The 12,784-nt window shown below is 32.2% G+C and overlaps 1 long non-coding RNA gene across 1 annotated transcript; it reads left to right on the forward strand.

The window, feature by feature from the left end:
* The first annotated feature begins 1,179 nt into the window (after positions 1-1,179).
* On the forward strand, positions 1,180-11,071 carry LOC132732450 (uncharacterized). Its single transcript, XR_009626048.1, has 4 exons — positions 1,180-1,943; positions 4,390-4,416; positions 6,419-6,469; positions 10,946-11,071. It is a non-coding gene; the product is annotated as an uncharacterized LOC132732450 (long non-coding RNA).
* Positions 11,072-12,784: the final 1,713 nt, after the last annotated feature.

Consider the following 12,784-nt stretch of genomic DNA (forward strand, 5'->3'; position numbering starts at 1 on the left):
AAAGTAGGGTCATAACCTCTTTTAATGAAACGTTTAATTATTTTAGAAAAGGCAGCAGAAAAATACCATGACCCGAAATCTACGCAGTTTGCAAATCATATATCATAAAGAAATCAAGCCTGCTTCCATTGTCGCAGAAGAGTTTTCAAAATGCTATTGAATTTTTTTATTTTAATTTTCTTATTAATATAACCCCAGCTAATATAGAAAATTTACTATATCAAAATAAAAGTCAACTATGGTGTGTGGATAGTATTATTATCGACATTAACATGAAAATACAAGTATGATGTGTTGATTTTTCAAGAATTCGTTTAAATTAAATTAAAAGTTCTTTTGGATCGATATTTGGCGCAATTTGTTAAAAATAAGAATTATCTTAATTTAAATATCAAGGTAACGGTATATGTGTTATCTTATGCCACTATTACAACTTGCTGTGTACCTTCCATCGAGGGATTTTAAAATAACTAAACAAATGTGTGGCATGATAAGACAGTATTTTATGCGAAAAACATTATCCCTTGCTAAGAGGTCTGCGGTTAGAAATGTCTTGTCCATAACCATGTCGTGCATGTAAAGGTGCAAAATGTTTATCAAAATGACTCTTAGCAATTTTAGTTATCAATACTTTGTCAATAATACTGATTTAACTAATGTAAAAACCTTTTAAACATCTATTTTTCCAGTTTCATGCTCCAGTACAGAGACAACTGAGAAATATGTGCTCTGTCATTTTGAACTTAAGGCCATATGAACGCCGGTTCACATTTGAAACAGTCAAGCCTTTAGGTATAAGTAAGTTTAAGGCTGGGCATATCTAATACATGTTGTATGGTGAAACTGGAACTTTATATCATGTGAACAAGACCACATGTCGTGTTGTCTGAGAAACAGCAGTTTCATATATGAGCACCTTTGAATGGAGTTAAGTGTCATAAAGTTAAGGTCTAAAGTGCTGAAAAAAGATTTTTACACTTTAGTTCGTTCAGCCTTCGTTTATTAATAGGTGCCTTTCATTTTGGAAGAATGGTGCAAATTTGCGTGATCTTCTTCCTCTTTGTAATTGAATAAGGTGTCAGTAGATGAAGATCAGGGGTGCTAAATTTGCTTATTTTCAAAGACCACACTTTTGATAGTCCAGTGCTTGGAGTAACAAGATCAGTGTCAACCTGTGCTAACAAGATATTTTTAAACTTTAATTGATACAGTCTTTGTATTGCTTACCAATTTTAATATTTTTAAGAAACATATCTGAGGTTGTTTTACGTTTGTGTGGAGTGCCGTCACTAGGTATAAAGTCAAGGTCTATCATTATACCCCCACAAACGAAGACTAAGGGGTATAAACGAGTTAGCTTGCGATCGGTTGGTCTGTCCTTTTTTTGGTCCACGTCATGGTTTCCGGACATAAACTAGAGTTAGGAATGAGATATTGTAATCAAACCTGGTGTATAGCAAGCTTATATGAAGACCGCGGTTGGGATTGCAATTAATTGAAATAATTCTTTGTACACAGTTGATACATCATTTACTATAGGTTGAGTTTAAATGTTTCTTCAGGCAACTTATTTTTCAAAAAGTCAAAGTTGCTGGTGGGGGGTATTAAATTACTAATCACCTTCAGTGATAGGTCTAGTTTATATATATTTGATTATGTTTACATTTGTTATGTTTTTCATCTTCATCAAACAGCAATGACATGTCAAATGATATTTTTCACAATAATAAAACATCGTGATTCTGTCAAGTTATATAACGGTGTTAACAAATTCTATCGATAACAAAGAGAATGGGTTAACCTTTCTTGAAAAATTGTAACTGACAAGAATCTTGGCCGTGGGTACTTGTGTTTACCAAGCACGTTGTAGGTATGACTTTATTTTAACGTTCATGTTTTAATTTCAGGTAACAAAACAAAGTCACGAGATCAAAGAGACCAAAGTAAGATAATGTTATGCATTATAAAAAAAATAAAATAGAAATTTTATTCATTTTTGTCGCAAAAGATACATACTCATAACAAATTATTTTAGTTCGACCTTTTCGTAGAAAAAAAATCTAAGTATTTCTACAGTCGCCCATATCCGTTTCAATTGCCTTCCAGAAACATTAACATTGGTTATAATGAATAACCTCATACATGTTCCTGGACACAACAACCTTCTGAATAAGACCTTCATCAGACAAGACAAGTACACCAGACTGAATTTTACCTTATTTTAAAACTGACTGTAGCCTTCCAGGTCTTTTTTTAAATGCTTGTTGTTTGCAGTAATTAGCTATAAATTTGTTACTCTCAAATTGATTATTTTCCCACTTGAACACAACAATATTTATATGCATGACCCTTAAATAGATTAAATTGATTATTGATTATTCAATTGTCAATGGTCTATGACAATTATTTATCAATTGCCTTAATGTTGAAGGTCAAGGTTTTGATTATCACCTGATTTGTTTGTTGAGCCCGCTTGTTGGCAGCTCGACATAGTTGTCGCATCGAAGGTTGGGTGTATGAACGTGTGTCCATATTATGCGTGTCTAGCTCGTAACTTTGTTAAGAGAAGGCAGAACTTCAAATAACTGAGCGCAAATATTCACAATAATGAAACGGCGTGTGGCACCCAAGAACCACGTGGTTTAATCAAGAGTCAATGCCATACTTTTACCAGCTTGTCCGCACCATAACTCTATCAGTAGCTGGTTTAATTTCAAGTAACCTGGCATAAATGTTTAACATCATAAAATGTTGTATCGAGCGCAAGAACCGTTTTGTAAGGTCAAGTGTCAGGGTCCTAGTATCGTCCTGATTATGCTTGTCCCGATCGTAATTCAGTACTGAGGTGGCAGAATTTCAAATACCTAAGCACAAATGTTTAACATCATGAGATGGCGTGTCAAGTACAAGAGTCGTGTGGTTAGATCAAAGGTTCGGATCATACTTTAAGGTCAAATACAAAGAGATATTATATCAAACAGCTTGTTCACACCATAACTCTAACACTTGCTTGTGGAATTTCAAATTACTTGGCACAAATGTTCAGCGTCAAGTCAAGAATCGTATGACTTGGTCAAAGGTCAATGTCTTACTTTAAGGTCAAATGTCAAGAAATGTTATAAGTAGCTTGTCCGCACCATAACTCTATCAATAGCTGGAGAAATTTGAAAAAAAAATCTCAGGCACAAGCATTATAAGACGTAGATAATACAACATTCAAGGCCAAATTGTTTTTTAAAGTACTATATGACCTTGAACTTGGAAACACTTTAAACAAAAAGGCCCTTTCAGTGATATTTGTGGTTGTAACATTGAAATGTAGGGTTGTGACTAAGAAACCATTCCTTTCTTTTACACAATTTGATTTATTTAAAGATACTCCATTGTATATTTTGACCTATTTGCATTACTTGATTTATTTTAAAGATATTGTATTGTATATTTTGACCCTTAAAGTTATAGTGGTGTACTTTTCCGTTTGTTCATCTGCTAGTCCATTTGTCTATCGGACATTCTTTACATAAATTATTAAACGTGATGACGACGTGTCGTGAGCTAGAGTTTGATAGTTAGCTCAAAGTTCAAATTCAAACCTTTATGTTCAAAGTCACAATATTAATTAGTGAATAGATGGTCATGTCAGGTGCATGATTAAATAATTAATGAGGAATTCGAAAAGCTTATATATAATTTTTTTTTGCACATCGAGCTCAAATGTTTCGTACAAAGCTTTTAGTCCAGGCATAAATTAAGGGCAATTCCTGATACCCTACAGAAAAGCTAAATGTAGGGGTATTTTGTCTAATGACAGTAACAGTCCTAGATTATTATGTAGATGGCCACTGCTTCAAATTACTGCTGTGAGTATTTAGACTATATTTATACAAACAGAAGATGACATATTTCCTTTTCCATCCAGGTGGAACAAATATTTTAGTTAAGTATCAAAATGTTAGAAAATCTATACGACTCTTCATAGAATTTAGAAAAAAGACATACATGTTTTCCTTTGAAGAGAAAGCTTACCTTCGCTTTTATGCAAGTAATAGATTTTTAAAATGATAGATTCATGTTTATTACATAAAAATTGGCTTTAAATGTAAAATTGTCATTAAAGTAGCAAAATGTAAACAAGTTGGTGTTTGTCCCCAATACAAATTAATAAAATACTTCACCAGTTACTGTATTTTTAGCCAAATATTGAAGGACTGTGCAGCTCAATGGCATATGAGTAGCCTTTTGGAAACCACAACGAATCAGAAAAGAATGAAAGGGCTTTGTAAATACAATGTACAAGCAAGAACTTTGGGTTTCTTAATTTTTAATGAGCATTTAAGAAGTACATATATATATATATATATATTTTCTTTTGCTGCTTTTGTATTTCAGGGATTCCTTTAGTTGAGACTGACAGTGGTAAGAAATTATTTTTATTTTATAGCATTAAGATGTACAATGGTAGCTCCACACAGCGAGTACCTTGTAATTTCAACCGGTTAATGTTGCTCTTTAACTTCACTTTTGGCCCAGACATGTCCCTGTAAAACATGACCATGTTTTTTTAAGCACTCCCTGCCAAACGGTTTTCTAACAATTGTCAAATGATACATGGTAAATAAGATCAACAAGGAAAGGCGGTTCAAAGAACGGTTGTATCAGGTGAAATTAAAAAGACATACTGCTCAAGTAAAAAAAAAGAGAAAACCTAATTGCCATAACGAATGTGCCATAACAGAAGCTCAAAGTAGCAAACAAATAAGCTACCAGTGCCGAATGAAATAATTAAGAAGACAAAAGATAAGTCATTGATATGGGATTTAAGAACAAAACATATCGACTCCAACTTGACCCGTCAGGTGGAAGCAAAAGAAGAAAGTGAAGTGTCCAACTGTGAAAAGTTTGAATACTAAGCATGCAGTATTTTCAATGTACCTTTTATGATATACTCCTTTTATAAAACATTTGATAATTTCACCAACAGCCAATGCAAAATCGTCCTTAAAACCTAACTTAGTTTATAAAACACATTTTCTTTAAGCTGGGTTACTTAAACCTAACCGCATGTTTTTTTTTCTTCAAAATTTTGGTGACTTACTCAAAATTTCGAGGGAATACTTTTTAAATCGCTTTAGTTGTTGAAAGAGTTTATTAGTTATGTATCAATTTTGTAAAATAATGTCCTCCGCACGGCTATATGTCATAGAATATCGGGAAATATGCACCACATTGGTTGAAGCACGGAGTTCATGACAAATTCAATTTGGAAATATCAGCTTTGTAAGGATGTAAGTCAACCTTTTTGCTAAATATCTTATCATTAATATTATTTATACACACAGAAATATGCAAGTCAGAAAAATGTGAAAAATTCATTTGAATTAATTGAAGAATGTTTGGATAAATATAATGTATTAACTTTATTTTTTTTACAATATGAATTGTTAATATTTAAATGCATAAGGGTAACTGGAATGCCGTTTCTTCGGCTTGTGTATTCTGTGAACAGGTCAACATAGGAATGCAAATATGTTGTTTAAAACTGCTTTTCTGAAACTATCACAATATTATCTAACGGAAAGGAAAGTGCTTTACAAACCTTGTCACAGTTTTAGATTTTTTGTGTGTTTTTGCAATGATATTTGTGTAGAACGTACTATTTGAACAAAATACTTGACGCTTAAGTCGGTTTCTTGCGAATTATTCTGAATTTAAAGAAATGAATTTGCTTTTGATCACTAAAATTATTTCATTTAATGATTTGAGGTAAGCTCCATTCAATTTTCTGTAGATTTTGTGTGTGTTTTTGCAATGATATTTGTGTAGAACGTACTTTTTGAACAATAGACTTGAAGCTTAAGTCGGTTTCTTGCGAAAATATTCTGAATTTAAAGAAATGAATTTGCTTTTGATCACTAAAGTTATTTCATTTAATGTTTTGAGGTAAGTTCCATTCAAGTGTTTTATTATACGGGCGGGAATAACAAATGTCAACAAATGTGGATGTATTTACGAAATTTCAACAGTAAAATCAAAATGCATTTTGATCTTGTATATTTATTCAGTTGTCTTGAAAGCCACCTATACATGTCTTTGTTCTTTGAACAGTTCTTTTACTATTTAACCTTCATAAATTTAGATCTGCCTAATACCGATCAAAATGATAAAACAATCAGAACGATTTCGGAAATAACATGCTTACGTTCCTTCGATATTATCTCCTTTTTATTTTGACTCTTCTGATTTGATTTCATCTATTGAAGTTGTTCCGGTAACTGATTCTCTTGAAAAATGAACTTAGTACTTCTTGAGAGCACTTTGATATCTTATCATGTTTTATAAGTAAATATCATACCTTCATGTGTTAGGTATTTGTATGTTTTGCATTAAACACGATAAATATTTGTGTTGTTTTTTCCAGGAGAAAAAAAACTTGAAACGAAACTACAAGGAACGTCTCTTACAGTTAGAGGTATGTTCATATTCTTAGTTTTTATGTGTCTCATTTATATTTTTAATGTAAAAAGTGGTATGACTAGTGTGATTTTATATTTATATTCATGCAATATGTTTGAGATTGTTCTTTTAAATGCAGATACAACTTGAACTTCACATTTTTTTCATTATCCCTCATGTACAGACTCAATAAAACCAAGTCTGCAATTTCATGCAATTTTGCTGTTATTGATGATTCCAAGGGAAAACCTTATTTCCAGTCTTTGGAAAAAAGATGAACATAAATTTTTAATTTGACATTTTGATTTTGATATATTTAAATTTATGTATGTTATGCATACAATGCTTACTGAATATTACAGCTTTAATCTATTTTTGAGAAACTTAAAGCGTATAAACGAGCACAAAGTTAATACTTAACATTTACATGTGTTCTGAGAAGTACAACTGGCATATCTTTTCCATTTTATTCTTCAATGTTTTCATATTTTTTGTAGCAATGTAGTGTTATCCTCCCTTAATTGAAATCATGATAAATTAATAGCACCATCCGCGAAACTGTAATTAGATAGAGATATGTCTGCGGGCGGTCGTAAAGAATTTCTTCCATGCGCAGCTGTTACATTTCTCAAGGGATTTTGACTAAACATTGTCATAAGTGCTCTGGTGCGTTCTCTCTGAGTTTGGTCTAATTATGGCCCTTTGTTTCTTCCTTATATGTAAAATATAGTGAACAATTTCTTTTGTGCATAACTACTTCTACAGCTCTTGTCATGCTAAAACTCAAATGATCAGCTGCAAAGGAATGATGTTAGCTCTACTATTCGATAAGAATAAGTCAACCGAGCGTCTACGTCGACGTTACCTTTAATGTTAAAGTTTGCTTACCACCTCAAATATTTTCAAAGTCGTTGACATATGCTTTGAAACTTTTCACACTTGTTAACCACCATGCACCTTATGTGTTGATAGGAGGAGGTAACTCTATCAAGCATTTTTACAGAATACTGCCCTCTCATCGACATACAATTTTCATTAAAGTTTGCGTATCACCTCAAATATTTTCAAAGTTCATTGACAGATGGCTTTGAAACTTTGCATACTTGTTCACCATCATGCCCCAGATCTGAACAACTTGATATATGAATATATGGCAGTCTGGCCCCGTGTTCACAAAGATTTAAGGGTCAGGATCAAGATCAGGATCAAATCTAAAAACTCAAATATTTTCTATTGTTTATTTTCATAGATTAAATATTTAATATTTACATGATAAAACTGGACTTGAAATAGCATGTTTTTGAAATTTTAGAATAAATTTATTGTTATTTTTGCAATATATGGGCATTTTACAATTGATCCAAATATTGATCTTTATTCAAAAATGATCCACATTTTGATCCGAGTATTTTTGTATTTGTTAAATTATTCATCGATTTTATCCCAAAGTAGGTTTGTTTCTTTGCAAATCAACAATTATTTACATTTTGAACATGTACCATTTAATTCTAGCAAAATACGATCAATATTAGTTACATGTATATAAAACATAGAAAATAAAATCAGGACAACTTGATCCTGATCCTGATCTTTTCTTTGTTGACACGGGGTCAGGAGATTATGCACGTCTTTATTCTTTTCTTCCAATGTTGAAAACTTTGGTTGCTGTGGCAACAAAGAGAGGCAATATGGCAAATTTAACACAAACTGGATCCAGTGATAACGCAAAAACTACTAAAATATTTTTGTGAAATTTGATATATAGTTAGATGGCAATCTTGAGATTATGCGTGTTTGTTTTTTCTTCCTGTATTGAAAATTTGGTTTCTATGGTGAAAAAATAGGCTTAAAATATAAATTTTGACTATAGGGAGTATATTATGAGTTGTCCTACTCAAGGAGCGTCGGCCACCTTGTCAAGATTTCCAGTTTTTACGCTTTTTGACTGTAAGTTCTTTTTTTTTTAAGGTATTGACTTCAGACTTCAAACTTAAAATGTATGTTTCTGATCATCAATCACTGCATATGTAATAATGTTTACAACACTGGCACAAAATTATCAGAATTACCTCCCTTGAACTTTGAATTTTCATAAAAAAATGTTTTGTTTTTTCATAACTTCTTTATTTCGTAATTAATATATTCCATACTTCATATATATGTTTCTTATTATCACTCAAATCATTTGTGAGAAGGTGTAATACTCTAGCATTACCATTTCCAGAATAATTTCCCCCTTGAACAATTTTTTTTCTTGAAATTAGTATTTTTACTCATATTTCTTCTTTTAGGATTTACTTCAAACTCCCACATCATAATTGTATGACAAGGTTTATAAATCTAGCATCCATATTTCCAGAATGATATCCTAATTGAACTTTGAATTTTACTTATATTTTTGAACTTTCTTATTTCTTCGTGGATTTACTTTAAATTAAAAATATACATTCAATATTAAAACCTACATCAAAGTCACGGGTTTCCATGAGTATTTTCATTTTGAATTTTAAATCTATTTGAATATTATTTTTATTTTTAATTCATCTATTTTATTTTTTTGTTATTAGCTCACATGAGGACAACGTGCTCATGGTGAGCTATTAAGATCCCCCACCGTCCTTCGTGCGTCGTCGTGCGTTGTCAACAATTTATTTCAACATAATCTCCACAGAAAGCAATTACTGCACATTAACCAAACTTTGCAGAAAAGATCCTTAGGTGGACCACTGCCAGTTGTTCAAACGGTTCTTGTCTGATGCATAAGTGGGTCACGGGGCCAGAAAAGGAGTTTAAAAATGCAAACTTAAAAACCATTCTTGTCTTAAAGTACAAGGTCTAGAGCTTTGATATTTGGTATATGATATCACTATAGGTCCTCTACCAAAGTTGTTCAAATTATAGCCCTTGGTCAAAATTGGATCTGTCCCAGAGGGTCATAGGTTTTCCTTATATGTATATAATAAAAACTTAAAAATCCTCTTGTTTGAAGGTAGAAGGCCTAGAGCTTAGATCTTTGGTATGTGATATCATCTATAGGTCCTCTATCAAAGTTGTTCAAATTATAAACCTGGGGTCAAAATTAACCCCGCCCCAATGGGTCATAGGTTTTCCTTATAGGTATATAGTAAGAACTTTAAAAAAAATCCTCTTGTTTGAAGGTACAAGGCTTAGAGCTTAGATATTTGGTATATAATATCATCTATAGGTCCTCTACCAAAGTTGTTCAAATTATAGCCTTGGGGTCATATTTGGCCCCGCCCCAGGGGTCCGTTTTTTTCTTATATGTATAAAGTAAACACTTAGAAAATCTTCTACTCTGAATTTACAAAGGCTAGAGGCTAGATATTTTGCATGAAGCATTGTGTACTGGAATTCTACCAAGATTGTTCAAATTATAGCCCTAGGGTCAAAATTGAATTTAAGACCTGGTTACTTCACTTTAGTATATCAATTGCATTTAGTACTCAGGTGAGCGCATTGGGGCCAATGGCCCCAATGTTATAAATTGAATCTTCTTTAAACTTAAGATAATTGTGATCTGTTACACTCATATCATGTATGACAATGTTCATAGGACTGACATCTTTATTTCAAGAGTTATCTCCTCTTTAAGAATTTTTAAAATGTTATATTATGGTAACAACCACGGATGTTTCAATATTTCCCTTCAGAGTATCTTTCAGTCCGTCTGTCCGTCCCTAAAACTGTTTCCTGAGATTACTTTTAAAGGACTTGGAACTTTTCAACAAATTTACTTGTAATAAAGAAAAGTTGAAACATTAGTTATACATATTCATCCTGGGAAAATTTGATCTTTTTGACTATCTGTTGTAGAAACATAATTTCCTTAATATGCAGGGACACTACGATACAGACAAACTAAAATCTGAAAAGATTTAGTTCATTCGTGCCATTCATTAATAGAATGGCTAATGGCCCTATAGAATGTTGCTTGGGTTCTAACCGGTGGAGGTCTTATGTATTGCTTGCAGTACTATGATAATTGTTTGTTTCTTGATCTAATGTAGATATTAACAACGCTTTTTCCTCGATAATAGAGAAAATATCATTTTAAAAGAGCTCCGAGCCATAGAGCACAAATCAATGTAACATTGACCTTATTTTAACTTTCACTTACACGTATGTGCCAAAAATGATCGGTTTGTAAAAAATATTTGAGCTTCCTGGTGTGGGCCCTTACATACAATAAAGTAAGGTCGTCTATTTATATCGTGACAATTTTGTAAGTTTGGTCACAACTTAAAGATACGAAAGATTTTTTCGAGACAACTAACTCGGACGTAAACTTTTATTAACTTGGATTTTGCTAGCGAATTAAAATACTACATTCACGATCATGCAAGTTCATCTAGGTTTAATATTGTTATACATTGATCTACGTTATGCTTTCCAGAAAATGATGTGAGTGATGTAAAGTCATGATGACCCTTTCATTTATCATTCGTTGCAAATTATTCTGTCACTTCTTCAGATGTTGGTCGCAAAGTAATGGATAGAAATGTTAGTTTTCTGAAAGAGAATATGGAACCTAACTTGCTAAAAGATAAACTGCGAGAGAAACGTGTGTTTGATGAAATGGACTTAAAAGATTTAGAGGTAAGTGCAAATTGAATCCTTTTGATAATATCCACAATATTTGCATAAAATGTTGAAGAATAAAGGTAAAATATTGTTTTAGCTCAAATTCTCACCATTGCATTTTGTCCGTGAAATTTGAGAATGATTTTTCCGCTTGATGAAATATAATGCATCGAGCTTAAATACTTTGTTTAGCATAATCTGGGGGCCCTTTTCAAAAAGTTATTATGAAATATTCTAAAGAGGGCAAAGTTTTGTTGTCAAACTGGTTCATTAACTTTACATGGACTTGCATTTGAAGAGAAATTGAAATTATTTTGTCTATATTTCATTACTAAAGCTAAAACGGAAATCATTTTTTTGAAACTTAAACAGGCATCTCTAAATAAAAAAAAGTTAAAAAGTACTTAAGCCTCAGATATGTGACACGCATCCCGCAGTGTATGTCAACTAAAGATATTTTTGTTTGTTTGTTTCGATTTACAGCAACACTGACACATTATTGGGTAATACTACGTCGAACATTAATATTAATACGTAGACCTAAAATATGATGGTACAAGATAGTTAACCTTAGAATGGAAGGGTCTTCCTTTAAAAAGTCGACCGAGTCTATAATGTTCATGTAATTTTGTTGAAAGTCATGCTTCCGAGGAATCACAGTGTATCGAGATTTTAAGATGTAACTGAGGCAAATAAGAAGAATTGACTCGATAAGATCTATCACGAACATGTTATAGCATTCAAGAAGAAATATGCGACAGAAAAATATTTATTACAAAGTGAAGCATCATGACTTGTTAGCTCACCTGTCACACTGTCTACCAAGTTTGTTCAAATAAAAGCCCTGGGGTCAAATTTGGCCCCACCTTGGGGTGTCATTGATTTTCCTTATATGTATACAGTAAAAACTTTAAACATCTTTTTAAAAACCCAAATACCTAGAGCTTAGACATTAAGCATGAAACATCATCTATTGAGCGTCTACCAAGATTGTTCAAAAGCCCTGGGATGTGGATGTGTACCAAGTTCTTTCAAATAAAATCCCTTGGGTCAAAATTGACCCCGTCCCGGGGGTCATTGATTTTCCTTATATTTATAAACTAAAAACTTTAAAAATGAGCAATAGCTTAGATATTAACATCTTCTAATTGGGTATCTACCAAGTTTGTTCAAATAAAAGCTTTTGGGTCAAAATTGGTCCCCAGGGGGTCATTGATTTTCCTTAAATGTAAACGTCTTTTGGAACTGTTGTTTTCCCATAGAGCAACCAGTAATGTTTTACACATGCACTATTTCAAAAACAAATATGAACTTTGTGATATCAGTTTTATATTAAAAATTTATATCTGCTTTTGTTTATAGTTTACAATATTACTTGTTCTTTATCATGGAAGGTTTATATATTCAGATGAGCGATTTAAAGGCCATCATGGCTCTCTTGTTAGAAATCTTGTATGTCCAGTTCTGCATCTAGGACAAACAACTTGATCATGACGGTTAAGGAGAAAAGAGATGGTGATATATCAGATCAAAGGGTTGATATCATGAAGTCACAGTTAAATCCATGCAGAAAAATAAATTAACTTATTGAACGTTTAAAGTCAATATTTAATAACGTTAAAACCACTTGTTGAGAATTTAGCGAGTCTTATGGCAAACCATCTTCTTCTTCATTTCCTCTAATCCATGTCGTGACTTCAAACAAAAATTTGACTGTCTTGGTTTTTGA

This window comes from Ruditapes philippinarum, unplaced genomic scaffold (genome assembly GCF_026571515.1).
Source record: "Ruditapes philippinarum isolate M1 unplaced genomic scaffold, ASM2657151v2 ctg424_1_1_1_1, whole genome shotgun sequence".
Classification (NCBI taxonomy): domain Eukaryota; kingdom Metazoa; phylum Mollusca; class Bivalvia; order Venerida; family Veneridae; genus Ruditapes; species Ruditapes philippinarum.